This window comes from Canis lupus, chromosome 37 (genome assembly GCF_011100685.1).
Source record: "Canis lupus familiaris isolate Mischka breed German Shepherd chromosome 37, alternate assembly UU_Cfam_GSD_1.0, whole genome shotgun sequence".
NCBI lineage: Eukaryota > Metazoa > Chordata > Mammalia > Carnivora > Canidae > Canis > Canis lupus.
The window spans coordinates 28386566-28401833 of NC_049258.1; positions in this window are offsets into that span (position 1 = coordinate 28386566).

The following is a 15268-nucleotide window of genomic DNA, read 5'->3' on the forward strand; positions in this document are numbered from 1 at the left end:
ATTTGATTTGGCTAATATCAATAGAATTATTTTTTCCATTTCTACTCCTAACTGGTTATTGCGATTATAGATAAAATTATTATTCTGGGTTTTTCATATATTTATCTTGTACCTAATCACATTACCAATTTTTCTTATTACTTCCAAAAAACCAGTGTCGGCCTCTAGGCTTTCTGAATATATAAAATATTTAGAAGAAAACAAGATAACCATTGTCTCTTTGTCAATATATAAAATTATCTCTTTTCTTAGTGCTTCAGCTAAAACTGGAAATTATAATTGTGGATGCACTTCCTTATTTTAATGGAAATGACTTTAATATGTTATTGCTTAACCTACTTGACATGGGATTCGTATAAGTAGTCTTTACCATATTAAGATAGTTCCTTTTTTTTTTTTAAGCTTTTATTATTCATGAGGGACACACAGAGAGAGGCAGAGACACAGGCAGAGGGAGAAGCAGGCTCCTTGCCTGGGACTCGATCCCGGGTCTCCAGGTCACGCCCTGGGCTGAAGGCAGACCCTCAACTGCTGAGCCCCCTAGGCGTCCCTAAGTATAGTATTTCTAAGTCACTTTTGCAAGGGATTACATTTGGATTTTTTTTTTTTTAATGATCAGCTTTTGGTTTTCCATATCTTTCTTTGTTAATTTCAGGGATTTAAAAAAAAATAAATTCCCATCTCCTGCTTTTTTTTTATTAATCGTTATTATTTGGGATATTTCTTATTTTGTACACTTAAATTACTTTCAGTCTTTTTTTAATAAAGATTTTTATTTTTTGAGAGAGAGAGAGTAAGGTAGCATGAGCCAGGGCAGGGGAGGGAGGGACAGAGGCAGAGGGAGAAGCAGACTCTCTGCGGAGCATGAAGCCCCACGTGGAACTCGATCCAGGAGCCTGGGATTATGACGTGGGCTGAAGGCAGACCCTTAACTGACTGAGCCCCCTAGACGCCCTATTTTCAGTCTTTTTTTTTTTTAAGATTTTATTTATTTATTCATGAGAGAGAGGCAGAGACATAGGCAGAGTAAGAAGCAGGCTCCCTGAAGGAAACCTGATATGGGACTTGATCCCGGGACTCCAGGATCACGCCCTGAGCCAAAGGCACACGCTCAACCTCTGAGCCACCCAGGGATCCCTATTTTCAGTCTTTTAAACAGCTGTAGGGACTTGACACTTTTAAAAATCATAATTTTCATTTTTCATTCCAACGGACATTTTTAATATAGCTTTTTAAATATTTACAATTGTTCCCTTTTTTCAGGGAAAGTAAGGATTTTATTTTATTTATTTTATTTTATTTATTCATGAGAGAGAGAGGCAGAGACACAGGCAGATGGAGAAGCAGGCCCCATGCAGGGAGCCCTATGCGGGACTCGATCCCGAGTCTCCAGGAGCACGTCCTGGACTGAAGGTGGCGCTAAACCGCTGAGCCACCCTGGCTGCCCCAATTGTTCCCTTTGTATGAATTCCCAGATGTCAGATGAGTCAATAGGGAAAGTATTTGTGAGGATCTTTGTAACATTTTCAAAACTTTGCATAGTTCCTAAAATCCCATCTTCTGAAGGCCATATATAAAAGCTTGAAGAGTAGCACACTTTAAAAAATAAATTATTTGGACAGATTTTGGTTCTTTTTTCTATTCATGTTCTAATAGGCAAAAATTTTCATATTGTGCTTTCCACTCAAGAAGTGCTTCAGTTGCACATAGACCAGCGCCATGGAGTGTATTAATTTGTCCCAAAACCTACATTGAAACTTACAGATTCAAAAGAGATTAAGTGTATCCACGAGGAGAAATTTCCCTTTTTGATAAACACCTGGTAAAGAAGAGTAGATTGTAGTTCGCATAATAGTACAGTATTTGTAAATGAGGTTGAACGAGAAAATTGTAGCTTCTGTTAGAAACAAATTCACATTTTGCTGTCCGTTTTTGATTTTCATATTTTACATAGCCTTTTGAGCTACTTTGTCAATTAATAAGCATTTAACGGAGTTCGGGAAGCGTGCACCTCTCCAGCGCCTTCCTCTCTGCTAATTCATCACCGGCTCGTATAGCAAAGGGAAACAGATGTGACCCTCTGTGACAATACAAAACCAACGATATAATTAATGATTTTCCCACATGTTCGTACTTCACTATTTGTAGTCATGACTCAACTCTGTAATCACCAAAATATCTTCAGGAGAACTCTTTTCTGATTCTAAAGGAAGAAAATACGCCGAGGGAATTATTTTCAAAACACAGCACCCAACCTTAGATGTGCGAGGCCTCTAGTGGAAACGTCTGGTGGTTTCTGTCTCGCGGTGAGAGCTTCTCCACGACTGAACCCAGAGGAACATGGCGGCTGTTTTCCTTTCTTGAGGTAGACGAGGCAAGAGGTGATGGAGGAGACTCCCTTCACGGTGAGGTTTTAGGCCACTGGGAGGAGCCGGGCACTTGATGAATCCTGCCCTGGCTGCGGGCCTGTGCCTGGGCTCCCAGCAGCAGCTCCATTCCCTTAGCAGAGTCCCTTACTTTCATGTCTCAGGTCACGGAACCACTTTGAGAAACCAAGGGAAACCGTGGGATGCATCCCCCGACAAAGCATGTTTCACACCATTTGCAACAAAGGAAATTTCTTCTTTAAACTGGTCCAGGACACAAAAACAGTCTTTATGCTTGTGCTTCACTGCCATTTTGGGGGCAGAAAGTAATGGTCGGTTTGTGAAAAATAGGCAAAATTGTTACAGAGATATGGGAATGGGAAGTGTCCCACACAAATAAAAGATACACTTTGATCTGCTCAAAGTGAATTTAACAGCAAAGCTGCTGTTGTGGAGCTTGAATGAGAGGATGAAATCGGGGAGTGCCTGTGAGACGTCGCAAATGCCGTCTTTGACATTCAGTGGTTTCTCTCTTTTGATTTGGCCCGACAAGTGATGAGAGACCCTTGTTCACAAACAGAGTTCGCTAACATGGTCATAGCATCGGAGCTCCCATCGCACGCTTTCTGAGACAAGGGCAGGCTTGAGTCAGAGTTTTCCAGGACTCTTTGGGGTTAATCCATGTAGCATCCATTCCTTGGTGAGGTCATTTTTGGCATTGCCTGTGTCCCTGATGTAGCAAGTTAAAGAGTATGAGCACACATTTAATTTCAAGGTCACTGGAGCAGAAATAACCATCCAAAGGATTCTGTGGGTTCCAGGTGCCTACAGATTTTTGCCCACTGAGAAATTGGGGGGAAAAAATCACTGTCCCCTCCAGCCTAAAGCAGTGTTTGCCCTGGTGGCGCAGCGGTGTAGCGCCGCCTGCAGCCTGGGGTGTGATCCTGGGGACCTGGGGTCGAGTCCCACATTGGGCTCCTTGCAGGGAGCCTGCTTCTCCCTCTGCCTGTGTCTCTGCCTCTCTCTCTCTGTGTGTCTCTCATGAATAAATAAATAAAATCTTAAAAAAAAAAAAAAAAAAGTCCGTGTGACTTCCTCTTCCCGTCGTCTTTTCCAGAGCGGCGGTCTGGGTGGAAGAGAGGCTTAGCAGCTTCCCCAATAGAATGTAAGGCTTTGAATGGAAAGAATGACCTCATTGATTTGATCAGAAGCATCCACCGATAAGCCATGAATAAACTCATCCATGTCCCATCATCCCGAGTAAATACTCATTTACTTACTTCCTACAAGCAGTATTATTACTTGCAACATATTTGTTTTCCTGAAGGCCATTCAGTTGCTCAAGACCCGTCTTCCAGAAAGCAACACATTTATGTATATAGGAACAGTTCATTATTTTCTGCCACCCTTCTTGTTTCAAACAAATAAGCTCAGAAAGTGGTGACCGGAGCTTCTGAAGTGGATGACTTCCATGGATGACTTCCACCAGGCTTAATGCAGGGAAGTTGACAGCGTCCTAGGCCACCAGTGTTTGCTGAGGCAGAAAGCGTGAGGCGCGTACATCTCTTCTCCAAAGCTTGGAGGTACAGATGTTCTGCTGAGCATCACGGAGCTCCAGCTCTACAGAAAATATTAAGATTGTTTTTCTTTAATTTAATTTATTTTTTAAAGATTTTATTTAATTATTCATGAGCGACACAGAGAGAGAGGGGCAGACACACAGGCAGAGGGAGAAGCAGGCTCCATGCAGGGAGCCCAGTGTGGGACTTGATCCTGCGACCCCAGGATCATGCCCTGGGCTGAAGGCAAATGCTCGACCCCTGAGCCACTCAGGCGTCCCTAAGACGTTTTTCTAGTGGAAGTTTTACTTTGCAGATTCCATTCTAAAGTCATCAGTGGTCTCCGCCTGTTCAAAAAGGAATTATAAACAGTGTTCTTTGACGGTGGTAGTACCACACAAAGGAGGAAAACCAAAAAGTGAGCCCAGGGTACAGGATACTGAAGGCATAGATCACAAAATCTCCACTTCTTCTTTATTAGGTAGCATCTTTCTACAAAGAGCTTTCTTTCATCACCTGGAGATGAGCTTCCATTCGTTCTATAAAGTCAGAGTTACTGTCTCTTCCTCTCCTCTCAGAATAAAGCTTTGTTAATAGTCACCTCCAATAGAGGCAAATGAATTTCTTCTTCTTCTTCTTCTTCTTTTTTTTTTTTTTTTTTTTGCCTGTTCTTTTCCTTCTTTTTGTTTCAGTGTCCTATGGACCAGGGATTTTTATTTAATTACTGTTAGACTCACTGTATAGTCATTATCCCTTGTGATGCTCCAGTTATCCTGAACTTAGCCAACGTGAGCTCCTTCATTCTGGCTTCAGAGCCCTTTTGAAACATCCTCATTAGACGTTGAGCACTTTCTTGCCTGAGGGCAAACAGATGTTCGCCTTCACCATGTACTTTCCATGCTCCAGACATGAAATGGCTCATTTCTCTAAGTCCTGCTTCCCTTTAGTAGAAAATATTATTTACAAATCAAGGCCTGGATTCTCTAGCAGTCTCCACGTTGTCAACAGGGAAAAATATTTCAGATGTCACAGCCTGGCAGCTACAGTAGTTATACTTTTTTACCCTTTCGTGCACAACAGCATCCCATGCCAGCAAACACTTTAAAATTGCTTTGAGTGAAACGATACTTTAATAGCATACTTAAACATAATTTTTTTTCAAAATGAATTTTGAAATCAAAGAAAAAGATCGTTTTGGAGATGATTTAAAGAACCCTGCAAAAGTTCTTCAGAGCCCTCCAAGAAGTGCCTGATTGGTGGTTAGGAATTCTCTGTAGAGGGACACCCGGGTGGCTCAGCAGTTGAGCATCTGCCTTCAGCTCAGGGCGTGACCCCGGGGTCCTGGAATCGAGTCCTGCATCGGGCTCCCCATGGGGAGCCTGCTTCTCCCTCTGCCTGTGGCTCTGCCTCTCTCTCTCTCTCTCATGAATAAATAAAATCTAAAAAAAAAAAAGGAATTCTCTGCAGATTAGGACAGTTGTTCTTACCTGGCTACACATTGTTGTATTGTTGTCACCTGGGGAGCTTTTAAAACCTGAACCCCAGTTCCTACCTCAGAACATATTAAACCAGAATATTTCAGGTTCTGTCTTAGCCTCGTTGTCTTTGGCATTTTGTTTTTTCTTAAATCTTCCCAGGTGATTCTGATGTGCTACTAGAGTCGAGAACCACTCTGTTGAACAATCCAGCACCCACGGAGACTAGTAACACCTACTTTTGTGACTGCTTCCTGTTACATCTCATTGATCCCATGGAGAAGCGAAGTAGCCAGGACAATGGGTGTCTGGGCAGTTGTTGGAAAATGCAGGAGAAAAAAAAGAAAAAATACAAGTTTCATATACAAAATGAACTGCTTTTGTGCTTCAACCAAATCTAATGACTAAGACCTCCAAATTGTTTACTCAAGAGGCAATAACGTTTTATCAGGAAATATTTGTTTGAACTACTGGCAGGCGGACAGAATTAATGCACCCTTTGGATGATTCCAGTGTTGACGTCGATGAGCCCTGTCACCATGTCCCAGGGTTTGCCAACCACCATTACTGCTCTTCTGGAAGAACTTGAAGCTGCAACTCAAGGCAGCTACTGTAATGGCCCTTCATTCTGTTGCACAAAATAATTTTCCGAATCTATCATGTCACTAAGCGTCTCTCTAAATATAATGGCCTGAAATCTGAAACAATAGAACTGAGGGTGTGGGGAGAAATGGCTTTCTCATTTAATTTGTCAGACTTCCAACCACTCATCTATGCTATAAGTAAAGTTGCAGCCAAACCTCTGTATTTCAGAATCCAGTTATAATTGATTGAAAATATTTTCTTAATAGCCAGTTGATTAAAGGCAATGTCCTAGCCAGCTTTGTCCTTCCAACTTTTTAATACATATATTTTCAAATATGCAGAAAAGTTGAAAACAGTAGCCCATTGAAAATCTGTATATCCCACACTTAGATTTAGCAATTAACAGCATTTTCTTATATTAGTGTGCCAGCGCCGGCGTAATGAAATAGCACAGACTGGGTGACTCAGACAACAGGGACTTCTGTTTTCACAATTGCAGAGGCTGGAAGTTCCAGATCAAGGTGTGGACAGGGTTGGCTTCTTCTGAGGCCATTCTCCTTGGCTTGTAGAGATGGCCGTCCTCCCCCTGTGGCTTCACATGGCCTTCTCCCTGGATACGTCTGTATCCTAATCCCTTCTTATAAGGACAATATCCAGATTGGGTTGGAGCTTACCCTAAGGGCTTAATTTTGACTTAATCACCTCTTCAAAGGCCCCATTCTTTCTTATTTATTTATTTTATTTATCTTAGAGAGCAAGCTTGGGCAGCGGGGAGGAGACCGGAGGAGCAGAAGGAGAGGGTGAGGGAGGGGGAAGGAATCTCCAGCGGGCTCCACACTGAGCGTGGGCCCTTCAAAGAGCCTTGATCTCACATCCTGGAGATCAAGACCTGAGCTGAAACCAAGAGTGGGGAGCTCAATGGACTGAGCCACCCAGGCACCCCTAACGGCTCTATTTCTAAATACAGTTATATTCTGAGGTACTAGGAGTGAGGATTTCAACATGAATTTTGATGGGGGGGTCATAATTCAGCCCACTTATTTCTTTCTATCACATATAAATATATAGATGTATTGATTTGATGATCCATTTGAAATCTGTAACAGACACTGTGATGTCTCACTCCTAAACATCACTTTCTTTTTTTAAGATTGATTTATTGGGGGGGAGGGGCAGAGGTGGAGATAGTCCTAAGCTTACTCAGTGAGCATGGAGCCCGACAGGGGGTGGGGCCTCTGCTACCCAAGAGGAGGACCCTCAACTGGTTGCACCATCCAGGTGCCCCCTAAATAGATCAGTTTGCATCTCTTGAGAATGTTATCTTAGATAACTGTAATGCCATTATGACACTTGAGAAAATATAAAATGTTCTGTGTATTTAATCCATATTCGATTTTCCCCAATTACCCAAAGAATTTTTTATGACTGTTTTTATCTTCTTGGTTAATGATCCGGGAAGATTCATGCTTGAATTTGGTTGTTATGTCCTTTTAGTCTTTTAAAATCTAGAATAGTTTTGGGGCACCTGAGTGGCTCAGTCAGTTGAACACAGTCAGTTGACCTTTGGCTCAGGTCATGGTCCCGGAGTCCTGGGGTCCAGCCCCATTTTGGGCTCCCTGTTCAGCGGGGAGCCTGCTTTTCCCTCTCCACCTGCCCTTGTTTCCCGTTCATGTTTGCTTTCTTTCTCTCTCTCTCTCTCTCCTCTCAAATAAATAAAATCTATTTTTAAAAATACAGAATAGTCTCCCCTGTCCTGCCACCCATCACATCTTTTCTCCCCCTTATAGCACTGATTTTTTTAATTTATTTAATTTATTCTTTAAGATTCTACTTATTTATTCATGAGAGACACACAGAGAGAGGCAGAGACACAGGCAGAGGGAGAAGCAGGCTCCATGCAGGGAGCCCGACGTGGGACAGGATCCCGGGTCTCCAGGATCACACCCTGGGCTGAACCCCTGAGCCACCCGGGCTGTCCGCACTATTTTTTTTTTAAAACACTGGCAGGTTTTCTATGGAATGTTTCACATTTTCGAGTTGACTCATTATTTCCTTATGATATAATCTAACTTGTTCCTCTCCAGACTGTGTCTATATAAACTGGACGTTAGATGTAGTTAGACTGTAGAACGGATCATATTTTCCCTATTAAGTGGCAGAGTCTGTTTCTCCTCCCCTGGACTCCAGGCCCAGCCATGTGACTTGCTTTGTCCAAGGTGACATTAGCAAATGTGACAGAAGAAGAATTTCAATAAAAAATTCAATTTTATTGAAATTGGCTTGTGTACAGGACTTCCCAGTCTTTGCTGCTCTTGGGGGCCCTGTGACTGAGGGGACCAGTCTGCTGGCTGAGGAACAACATGTTGCGACATCTCCATACCCCTGGCCAACGTCAAGCATGAAGTGGCTGGCTCAGCCCAGAAGAATCATCTCTCTGATCCAAAGAATAACATGAAATAATAAATAATTTTTCAAAACCACCAAGTTTCAGGGGTGATCTGTTCTACAGCAAAAGCAGGTAATGTAGATCTAGAGATTTGATTAAATTCAGGTTAGATGTTTTGGCAGGAAAACTTCCTAGATGATTCTGTGTACGTCCATCACATCACAACAGAAAGCCCATAACATCAATAGAAGGCTGACTTTCAAACCTGATTAAATGCGGATTAAGAAGGCAGATTCCCGGGGCGCCTGGGTGGCTCAGTGGTTGAGCGTCTGCCTTCAACTCAGGTGATGACCCCGGGGTCCCGGGATCGAGTTCCGCATCGGGATCCCCGCAGGGAGCCTGCTTCTCCTTCTGCCTGTGTCTTTGCCTCTCTCTCTGTATCTCGTGAATAAATAAAATCTTAAAAAAAAGAAAAAGAAGACAGATTCCCGCTTAGGTCGTCATCACTCAAGTTCACATCTCTCCTGGATTTTAGTGTCCAGTCACCCTTCAGTCATCAGGGTTTGTAGGGCACTAATGGTGAGAAGTGATGATACCCTTCCCTTGTGTTCACATTGACCGACACCCAGCAGTAGCACCCACATTTGTCGTAGGGAGATTATCTCACCAAATGATAGCCACATATGCCTGTTGTTCTAAAGCTCAACGCTGATAGGTATATTTCTGAAGACCTTGCTCTGCCTAACTTTGGAGTTGTGTAGATTCCCTTCTGTATGGGCAGGATGAAGCTAATACATAACTTCAGTTGACCAAATTGGTAACCACTCCATTCTACCCCATTTTATTTATTTATTTTTAAATATTTTTTTTTATTTCTTCATGAGAGGCACAGAGAGAGAGAGAGGCAGAGACACAGGCAGAGGGAGAAGCAGGCTCCATGCAGGGAGCCTGACGTACGACTTGATTGTGGGTCCCCAGGATCACGACCTGGGCTGAAGGTGGAGCTAAACCGCTGAGCCACCCGCGCTGCCCTCTTCCCCATTTTAAAGAAGTAAGTAGTTACTACAAAATAAAAGAAATTATTAAATTATGGCATTGTTTTAGTCAGAAGCTGAAATTGATGGGGTGAGGCTGGGTGGCTCAGTTGGTTGAGTGACCAACTAGTGGTTTGGGCTCAGGTTATGATCTCAGGGTGATGGGATGGAGCCCTGTGACGACTCCTGCTCTGTGGGGAGTCTGCTTGAGGAGTCTCTCCTTTGCCCCTAACCCCACTTGCACACTCCCTCTCCCTCTCAAAGAAAGAAATCCTTTTTTTTCTTTAAAGCTGAAATTGAATAAGAAAAGTTAAAGGGAAGAGAAGAAGTAAAGAAAGCATTTTTTATGGATTATCTACAGTGTTCCGGGCCTCTTTTTTTTTTTTTTTTTTTTTTTAAGATTTTATTTATTTATTCATGAGAGACACAGAGACACCAGGCAGAGGGAGAAACAGGCTCCCTGTAGGGACCCTGGGGACTCAATCTAAGGACTCCAAGATCATGACCTGAGCCAAAGGCAGATGCTCAACCACTGCTTTCCCAGTCGCTACAGTAGGGAAGTGACATTATTTAAATGATCCAACATTTGGGGTTCTTATCAAATGTCAACTGTTTGTCATTCAATAGAACTCACCCAGGAGTAAAAGAAAATTTATTGGACACATAACAGACCCCAAAGCTGTTTCTATAAATGAGTATTTATAGTAGTAATTTTAAAAGATGTGAGGGAAATTTATAGTTATTTCTTCAGGTTATCTCTTTAGTTTCTCCTCAAATCATCTATATATGACATCATATGACTTTCCTCTTCTCCTTGCTCTTTTGCGGTGTTTTTTGTTTGTTTGTTTTTTTGTTTTTTTGTTTTTTGCGGTGTTTTTAAAATATTGACCATGTGTTACGTTTGTAATTAGAAACAAAACAGTAAACAATATTAATAAGAACATTTAAAAGTTGAAAAAGGAAGTATGCCCTTTTAAACTATTTTATATGTGGTATTTCAAAATTGTACTGAAAAAAATTCTGCTGAATTTTATATTGTATAAACTTTTAAAAGGTATCCAGAAGTAGACAATATCACAAACTCATGCAATCATCACTGCACTCAGCAGCCACCACCAATGTCCACCATCAGTTTCCACACTAATTGCCTCTATCATTTCAAGTTTTTATTTTTAGTTTTTATTTTTTTTGTTTCAAGTTTTTAAAGCAAATTTCAGACATTATGTTATTTTAGCCCGAAACTCTATAGCATAAATCTCAAAAAGGGGAGGGAGCATTTTCCTACTTAACCTCACTGCACGGCCGCACATAATAAAACTAATGATGTTGTCTAAATCTATCTAATACCATAATAAAATCCCCCCTCTTTGCTGAAAAACATCTTGAAAACCATACATATGAAGAAAATGGTACATATCAAGATCCAACCAAGGTCCACCTGTTGTATTTGGCTGTTCATAATCTTAGATCTATCTTGACTGTTAATTTGGAACGATCTCTCCCCACTTCTATTTGTTCTGGGCCATTGACTTCTTCAAGAGAGCTGCTCTCGTGTCCTGTAGAATGGTTCATGGGTGGATTTGACAAAATATAGATTTTAAGCGGCCTAGTAGCAACTACTTCTTCAAAGCAAAACAAAAACTCCTTTGCGTAGAAATTTCAGAGCTTCTATCTCCTGTAGGTGTTGTCATCTTTTAATGGTCATTCTGTGTAGGTCATTTCCTGTCTGCTCTTAAATATGCAAAGGCTTTGCATCACATTTCCTCCAGATGCACTGCCCCAGGGCAAGGTAAACCGTCTCCTGGCTGTCTACCCTCCATGTCCCGATTCTAGGCTTTTCTGTCTCTTTGACCTCTTCATTATAGAAGCGCACCCCAATTTTGTCCTTCATCTCTTGTTTGACCCACTGATTTGGACTTCGACTTCCACGTTTTTAATATGGCATCCCTGGACTCTCCTTCCACTTCCTCCCTCCCCTCGTGCCCACACATCCACAGCACATCTGGCCTCAGGGGTGTCATACGCCAGTTATATCTGGGTAAGGATAACAGGTTGATTGCATTGATGACCCCAACTTTTCCTGATTTCCCATATCCACCCATACTCTCCCACACCACCTCTGGACTTGGCCATGTGACTTTCGTTGGCTAAAGGGACAAGACCTAACTTGACAAAGCAGAGGCTTGAAAAGTGTGTGCAGGTTTCTGCTTGTCCTCTTGCACAATTGAGCCCTCTTTCTCATACTTGGGCTACGACCTCGAGAACATGCCCAAGCCTGCCTGCTGCAGGAGTGTGAGCAAATGTACAAGCGAACTGTCATCAACTGAGACCATCCTGGACCAGCCAGGCCTTGGCCAACCAGCCAGCTGACCGCAGACACATGAGCAAGCTCAGATCAGCAGAACTACACAGCCAACCCCACACATTCAAGTAATAAATGACTGTTGTTTTAAGGCATTAAGTTTTGGGATAATTTATTACACAAACAATAGTTGACTGATCCAGAGGGTGAGATGAATCTCACACCTAAATCAATCAAAGGCCATCCAATTCTGCATAAAAGTGAGTTACATGAACTTCAAAGTTGGATCAAGTCACTTTATTTTTCAAGAAAAATGTAGTTCTGGATCTTGTGAGGTTCAAATTAGTATTCTCTTAAAACCCCCAGTTTCTACCCCTTTAAGGATGAAAGTCGGGGGTGACAGTCACTGACCTGGCAAATTCCAAGCAAAACCTTAATTTAACTCCTCAGTTATCAGATATGAGAAAAATTATTTCAAGGCCGCTGGGGTTTGCATTTGGGTCCAAAGATTCTGCTATCTCTTAAACAGTACAGATTGATACCATTATTTTGTGAACCATGAAATTGGTCGCTCCTCTCTGATATTTTGAGTTAGCATTTGAAGCTGACTTCACTATTTCAGTTCAAGCATGAATACGTCCATGATTAAAAAAAGCAAGACACTAGGGGGAAGAAAAAAGAAAGCCCCACAGAAGAATAAATGGCGTTCAGAGAAGATCAAGCAGTGAAAACTGGAGACCAGAGCAAAGAATGGGTCTCTGAGTTCCTTGGAACACACCTGGCAGTGAGGACAGAGGCATCCTTGGGGCCAAGACCAGCAAACGACTCCAAACAAACATATGGCAATGAATTAAATTATCTTTTAAATAAAAAAAATGAAATATTCCTGGAGTCAATTAGAGCTGGACCAAATCCTGACTCTTGTAATTGAATATGGGAGATAATTTGGGGCTGCAGTTTATGTTGACGAAGAAACAGAACATGTAACACAGGCTCTTTTCTTTTTTTAAGAGGAAAGTGCTTCTTTAGAGCTTAGAAGTGCATTACTTTCTAGACCCCTAAAAGTGAGGTGCGACTTTCTCTCAAATCACTTGATTATAATGGCTGATGACTGATGTTGAAAAGGCTTTGACTTCATTATGGCCAAAGGATTCATGCAAAGAGTTTGGGGACCAGGGTATACTCATTATCTTCATACCGCAGAACCCCAAGTCTTATGGCTGAGGGTGGGCATTTATCCATCTGCAGGTCTCTTTTATTCAAATTTAAATTTTAGTGTGTTAACATACAGTCCAGTATTGGTTTCTGGAGTAGAATCCAGTGATTCCTCACTTACATAAACACCCAGTGCTCTCCTCAACAGGTGCCCTCCTCATGCCCATCTCCCACCCCCCTCCCTCCATCAACCCTCAGTTTGTTCTTTGTTGTCGAATCTCTCGTAGTTTGTTTCCCTCTCTCCTTTTTCCTCTTTTCCCCCTTCTCGTATGTTCATCTGTTTTCTTAAATTTCATGTATGAGTGAGATCATATGGTATTTTTTCTTTCTCTGACTTATTTCACTGAGCGTTAGTAGCCTCTAACTCCATCCGCGTTGTCGCAAATGGCAAGATTGCATTTTTTGGCGGCTGAGTAATATTCCATTGTATAGGCACACCACATCTTTATCCACTCATCAGTTGGTGGACATTTGGGTTCTCTGCACGGTTTGGCTATTGTGAATAATGCTGCCATAAACGTTGGGTGCATGGACACCCGCCCCCCCCCCGCCGAAGCTGTATTTTTGTATCCTTTGGGTAAATGCCCAGTAGTGCAATTGCTGGATTGTAGGCCAGCTCTATGTTCAACTTCTTGAGGACCCTCCACACTGTTCTCCAGAGCGGCCTCACCGGTGTGCACCCCCACCAGCAGTGCACCAGGTTCCCCCTTCTCCACATTGAGGACGTCTCTTTTATGTCCAAAATAGATAGAAACCGCCCAGTTGAGGGCTTTAGAAATCACCTCGGCCCTTCCTGGCCAAGGTCGCAGCCTGCAGGGGCAGACTCCATTCCCAGGAGTCACTTTGGGGCTTGGGGTGCTCTTCAGACAGCCCTTGCTGTCCCCAGCAGAGGAGTGCTGTGGCTGGCAGGGGTTAGGTCAACTTGGCGTGTTCCTCCAGATCCCTGCTGTGCCCAAGGCCAGGCTGGAGCCCTTGGTTGAACGTGACCTTCTGTTAGAGCCTGAGCTCTGTCGACTGTAACCTTCATGCCTGACACTTCGCAGTAGAAGCTGCCGGGGGGCGGTGGGTGGGGGGCCCCCACCCCGATACAGAAGGGGCCCACATGTCTCCGCCTCTCAGAAGAAACAGAATAAAAGCAGAAGGAATTGAAAGTGAAGCATCGACCCGCAGGAAGCAGCCCAAGTGGAAGGAAGCCTGTGGGGCCTGGGTGCACCGGGAGGGCCCGGCTGCCGCTCCTGCCCCTGCTCCTGGGTCCTGGGTGACCGCCTTCTTCCATTGTCATTCGCTTCGATTTGCTTTATTATTATCATTGGCCCAACTTTATAAGAGCAATAAGAAAGGGGGCAGAAGGAAAGCAAATGACTCAAGTGGGCTTGGAAATGGGAAAGGTTGTATCAAGATGACATTTGAAACGCTGGCCCAGCTTTTCCTTTGAATTGCGCAGTTAAGATCGCAGAACAATATGGGAAATGAGCCAGATTACACGGTACATTAAAATAAACTAGAGTTATTTCCTCCACCCCACAGAGTCGGCAATGCCACGGACCACTGCCTCTCCATGAGATGGAGAAATCCTTCCCATCTTTTGGACAGGTTCTATTTTAGTCCTTGGAAAGCATATTGGATTTCCTTATTTTCTTTGTGCTTCTCTCCCTTGTTAATGTATTCTGCAGAGCACAGGGCCTAAACCTCTTCCCGTTGGCTCCTACTATTGTGAGCTGGAGCAGCGCATTGTTTCGGGGCTTGCTTTTTTTTTTTTTTTTTTTTAAGATTTTATTTATTTATTCATGGGAGACACAGGGAGAGAGACAGAGACACAGGTAAGAGAGCGGCAGAGACACAAGCAGAGGGAGAAGCAGACTCCATGCAGGGAGCCCGACGTGGGTCTCTATCCCGGGTTTCCAGGATCACACCCTGGGCTAAACCGCTGAGCCACCCGGGCTGCCCTGTTTCGGGGTTTTCAAAGTTCATCGGCTCTTGGGTGTTTTCCTGTTGAAGTGGAGTTAAGTAGCATATTCCAAAAGTTTCTTTGCAAGGATGTTGTTTTCATTTTTCCTAGGATGAGAAGCAGTCTAGTAGTTTCTACCAGCCTTAGACAGGTTTCTGTATATCTCATTTGCATTATAAACATGAATCACCTCAAATTAATTTAGTATTTTTTATTTAGGTTGCTCTTGAAGTCCATAATGATAACTAAAAGAAAGCCACCTGATATAAGACCCAGCTGCCAAAAATTATATTTAAAATTAGAAAAATAAAATAAAATTAGAGTTTTCAGGGTGCTTGGGTAGCTCAGTGGGTTAAGCATCGGCCTTTGACTCCAGTCATGATCCCAGGGTCCTGGGG